Raw genomic sequence first — 6,000 nt, forward strand, 5'->3', positions numbered from 1 at the left:
CCAATTTCTTTAATAATGGAGAAGTTATAGTGTTTCTGGAGCTGCTGCTGGGTATTCCATAGTCACAAAACAGTGTGAATATACCACTATGGTCTTGTTCAACCTCCCTAAAAAGTAACATCACTACTTGAATTGACTGGGTTGGCAATGACTGATTTCATCAGGTTTTAATTGAATTCTATTTCCACGTGCTCTGAATGCAAGACAGACATGCAGTCTGATACTTTGTTTCAGGTGTGTCTTAATCACCATAGATATGAAAAGGCACTGCAGCTTCTCAGCATGCCCTAGGCATGAACACTTGGGCAATTGACACTCTCTAGCTCTCACAAAGTTAGTCCATTGCAAGGTGTTAAGATGAACTGTGTTCTAGAAGACAGAAATAACAGACTGTAAGGAATCCAATAATGGGAGGTTATGATGCCTCTCTTTTCTCATTGAGGAGGCACAAGTAGGTAACAAACTAAGTCTTAAAAGAATATCACTTGGCATGGTGCATGGGACTCTGAAAAACACTTGTTAGACAAGAAATAAAAAGCACAATGCAGCTGGCTTGCATTTTCGTCACAGTAAAAAACAATAATTCCTGAGGAGTCAGGAAGATCTGGCAAAGGTCAAACTGAAAAGGTGTCAGACTCAGTTTGGGTTACACTGTATCCTTTTTGGAGTTACTGCTTCCCAAGATGAATTTTCACCTCTTGTAGTCCTGAACCTCCGGAGTGTTATGTGTAATAGGCATAATTTGCACCTATAAAGTGATATATGGATAGGAATTTTATATGATTAAATATAGACACAAAGCAAGTGAGCCAAGGCAAAGGGGGAGGGACTGTCTCATGTATGTTGAAACCATTGTAGACAAGGCTTCATTTACAAGTTAATACAAGTGGCTCGCTCGGAGATGGGCCGTTTTCTGAGATAAGCAGGAGCGGATGACCGATGATCATCCCGCCAAGTACCCGAGATTGGAATAGCTGGAATCTCCAGGAGATGCATCTCAATGTTGGGTTCCTGTAACTCCATCATCGATGTACATCGCTTCCTGGGCCTCGGATTGTTCAACCTTGCGCAGAAAAAAGAGACTTTATTGAATATGTGGGACTTTAAATGGAAAGAAAAGGCCGATCACCGAAATCCCGGCCTCAAGCAAAATAAACTGTATAAAAACTGCTCGTGCAGGACGGGTGGTGTGAAGCATAGGAGAGACCCTCTGCTACAGTGGTTGAACCTGTGTCTCACCCAGCGCCGATCCCGGGCTTGGCGCTGTCCTTTTCTTTGTAGCTGGCTCAGATAGAATTTGATCCTTATAATAAAAATTATTGTTTTTTCTTTTTAATTCGGCTGGGTCAATTTTTACCTGTAACAATCTTGCTGAGCCCAACGTGATCTGATTACGTTATCTGATTAGTCCATCCAAGGACTCCCTGTCCTTGGTCCAGGCTGTGCCCCGCTGATTTCAGCAGCCAGACAGGATTGGGAAACCCACAGAACCAATTAAACACCGAACTAAAAGCCAAAGGGAAAGCCACAATCAGAAAGGGATAAAAACGGGCCCAGAGCTCTCGGGAACTCGGAGCAGAATCTCCAGGGCCGTGGTTAATTTTTTCACTCATAAAAATCTACGTGCACGAAGAATCTACATGGGAAAAAGGACTGCAAGTATCGCGTGGTTGAGTGGGGTGTGATCGGACGTGTGTGTGAGACGTGACATAGTCACAGGGCAAAAGTGGATCCTAAAATCGCAGTTGCACTCTTCCACGAGGAAAGTGGTCAGTTGCGGGGGAAGCAATTGAAACCGGGTGAACTCACATCACATAATAAAGCATGCAACTCAAAGGGGGGTTCTGCGGTTTGGTCACGGGACGATCGGAGGAGGAAGGAGCGTTCTCGGATACTCAAGGATTGGAAAACCCCTTCGACCTGGGACTTGGGAGTCCGGAAAAGAGAGGTAAGAGAGCTCATTTTTGTCAGCTAAAAACCCACAGATCGGTTCACTGTGCGGCTAGTAGGCTGATAAGACTTGGTCAGGAGAAGACCAAGCCACACATGCAGTGACGGCCAGTTGGTTTTAGAGTAATTTTCGGGGATCAACACAGAGGCACGGTAAGGAAATTCTAAAAATGGGTCAAAAGAATAGTAAGATCCAGGGAAAAACCCCAAAGAAATCAGGGAAGTCGAACAAAGGAAAAAGGGATGGGGTGCCCGAAATCCCAAGGGAAAGTCCCCTGGGATGGATGTTGGAACACTGGAAGGAGTGTCCTGCAAGGCCGGGGAAATTAAAGGAGAAAATGATCTATTATTGTGTAGAAGTATGGGGGGGCCTGGAAATTGGGAAGTGCATGTTTTGGCCCATGCACGGCACTTTTGATACTAGAATGTGCCAAGCCCTATTTGACTATCTATACGGGGAAAACAGGCCGGACAGTGAGGAAATGGAATACACCAGGTTATGGGAATATGCCAGTACAAGGCTATTCCCGGTTAAGACCTCTGGCAACAAGGTAAGTTCTAGCAATGCATGGGAACCCCTAGAGAATCTCCTGCCACCATATCAGGTTCCTCCCCTTCAGGCACAAGCCCCCGTACCCGCCTCAACAGCCCCTCCATCGCAACCCACACAGGCATCAGCACCGCCACTTAATACACAGCCCTTGGCACCAGCGGTTTCGGATGCACCGGGACCTTCCCAACCCCCACTCCCCACACAACACACAGGTGACTTTAGCCACACACTTCACACTGGGGGATCCACATCTCCTCCCACCAGTAGAACCCGGTAGAAAACGAGGAGGGATAACACCGAAGAGGATGAGGATGATAGACCCAACCTCTACCCTCTAAGGGAAGTACCCACCACTCCAGGAGTTATCGGATACACAGGGGATGTGAGAGCTTTTAGGAGGGAAATGGGATCATTAATGGATGACCTTCTGGGAGTGGCGGAGAGGTTGGATGAGTTCTTGGGAAACAGCATTTATTCATATGATGATATCACCACTATACTAAGGTCCTTTTCCAATGCCGAGGAGCGAGATATAAGACAGGATGCTATAAAGGACTGGGAATTCAGGAACCCCCAGGGTGGGAGTGGGGCCGCAAAATAGCCTGAACAGAGGCCACAGTGAACACCCAGGCGGAGGAGGACTGACTCAAAATGATAGGACTGAGGAACATGGTAATACAACGTATCTGGGGGGCTGTGCCAAAGGGACAAAACATCAGTAAAGCATTAGGGGAATGTCAAGGGAGGGACGAGACGCCCACCAAATGGCTAGAGAGGCTTAGAAAAAGCCTCCAAATGTATTTGGGGACGGACCCTGACTCTCCCATTGGGGGAATTTTGTTAAAAATTCAATTTGTGGCCAAATCATGGGAGGATATTCGGAAGAAATTGAAGAAAATAGAAAATTGGCAGGAGAAAAGCATGCAGGAATTGCTAAGGGAGGCCCAGAAGGTTTGTATGAGATGGGAAGATGAGAGGCAATAAGCACAGGCAAGGGTGTTGGTAGCGGCAGTCAGGGAAGCCCAAAAGCAGGAGCAAGTCAAAAACCTGGGGAAGCCAGCACTTGCCCACCGGCCCCAAGGAAAGCCAAAGAAGGACACAAGCAAACAGGTAAGTGGCCCCAAGTACTTTTACTGCAAACAGAGGGGGCACTTTAAGAGGGAGTGCAAGAAAAGAATAAAGGATGAAACCATTTTTCAGGAGGATTAGAGGTGTCAGGGGCTCTATAATTTGGGGTCCAGAACACCTGGAGAGCCCTTGATAAAATTAAAAGTAGGACCCCAGAAACAGGAGCTTTTTGGGGTTTTTTTGGTTGATTTGGGGGCAGAAAGGACCACGGTCCAAAAACTGCCGCCCAGGTGTACAAAAAGTAAAGATTCAATGGTGGTCACTGGGGCAAAAGGGGAACCTTTCAAGGTACCAGTACTAAAAGATGTGGAAATAGAATCTGAAAATAAAATCTGCCTCAGGAACATCTTATTAGTAGAAGAAGTAGACTATAATTTGTTGGGGTGGGACGTGAATTAGACTAGGAATCAGTATAATTGCACAGGAATCACAGCTCACAGTGAGTCTATATAAGTTAACTGTTGAGGATGAAAAGGAAATAAACCCCAAGGTCTGGCACACTCAAGGGGCGGCAGGGCGGTTGGATATGGAACCCATACACATTGAAATCGAGAGGCCGGAGGATCCTATACGGATCAAACAATATCTCATCCCCCTGGAAGGCAGACGGGGATTAAAACCTATAAAAAAGGACTTAATAAAAGGGGGTACGCTGGAGCCTTGTATGTCAAGGCATAACACCCCTATACTGGCAGTGCAAAAATCAGATGGGAGTTACTGGCTGGTGCAGGACCTGAGGGCCGTAAATCAGAGAACAAAAACGTTGTTCCCTACAGTCACAAACCCCTACACCTTGTTAAATAACATATCTCCGGAGGACACTTGGTATAGTGTCATAGATTTAAAGGATGCCTTCTGGACTTGTCCTTTAGCCAAGGAAAGTCAGGACTATTTTGCCTTCCAGTGGGAGGATCCGGAAACAAAAAGGAAGCAGCAACTAAGGTTGACCACCCTGCCACAAGGGTTTGTTGATTCACCAAATCTCTTTGGACAGGCCCTTGAAAAACTATTAAGTGAGTTTGTGCCAGTACAGGGGACCAAATTACTGCAATATGTGGATGATCTGCTGGTATCTGGTCCCAAAGAGGATGATGTAAGGGCTGGCACTATAGCTTTGTTAAATTTTCTGGGAGAGAAGGGGCTGAAGGTTTCAAAATTTAAACTACAGTTCACAGAGCCCGAGGTGAAATACCTCGGACATTGGCTGACAAAAGGTAAAAAGAAATTAGACCCAGGCAGGGTAGCAGGGATCCTCACCTTGCCTCCACCACAAAGAAAGAGGGAAGTCAGACAACTACTAGGGCTCTTGGGCTACTGCAGGCAATGGATTGAAAGTTACAGCAAGAAGGTAAGATTTCTTTACGAGAAGCTTACCACAGACAGGCTTAAGTGGACAAAACAGGATGAGGAGGGCTTCAAGGAATTAAAGGAAACCCTCATGACAGCCCTGGTATTAAGCCTCCCAAATGTAAAAAGGCCCTTCCAATTATTTGTGGATGTTAGCAATCACACTGCCCACTAATAACACCCACTCCTAACTCAGGATTGGGTGTGGGCCAAGAAGCCGGTTGGGTTTGTATCAAAACTCCTGGACCCTGTGAGCAGGGGTGGCCCACTTGCCTGCAAGCCACTGTGGCAGTGGCAATCTTAGTAGAAGAGGCCAAGAAAGTGACCTTCGGTGCCTCATTAGTAGTCTACACCCCCTGCAATATAAGTAGTATTTTACAGCAGTAGGCGGATAAGTGGCTGACAGACGCTAGGCTCCTGAAATACGAAGCCATCCTAATTCACTCTCATGAATTAGAGCTACGGACTACTTTGGCACAAAATCCTGCCCAGTTAATGTTTGGAGAAGCCACAGGAGTTCCTTCTCATAATTGTGCTGAGATAGTGGAGTTACAAACCAAAATCAGACCTGACTTAGAGGAGGAAGAATTAGAAGATGGGGAAAAATGGTTGGTGGACAGGTCAGCAAGGGTTGTGGATGAGAAAAGGAAATCTGGGTATGCTATAATAAATGGGAAAAATGGGGAGGTGGTAGAATCAGGATCCCTGAGTGCAAGCTGGTCAGCCCAAGCTTGCGAGCTCTATGCAGTATATAGGGCTTTACAGAAACTAAAAGGGAAAAGGGGAACAATCTTCACAGATTTGAAATATGCATTTGGAGTAGTACACACCTTCAGGAAAATTTGGGAAGAAAGGGGACTGCTTAATACCCAGGGGCGAGGGCTAGTGCATGAGGAAATAATCAGAAAAATCTTAGAGGCCATCAGGGGTCTGGAGGCAATTGCCATAATACACGTAAAAGGACAGACCGAGATGCAGTTCAGAACCCAAGGAAACAACCTAGCAGATAAGGAGGCAAAGAG

The sequence above is a fragment of the Vidua macroura genome, chromosome 1 (genome assembly GCF_024509145.1).
Source record: "Vidua macroura isolate BioBank_ID:100142 chromosome 1, ASM2450914v1, whole genome shotgun sequence".
Taxonomy (NCBI): Eukaryota; Metazoa; Chordata; class Aves; order Passeriformes; family Viduidae; genus Vidua; species Vidua macroura.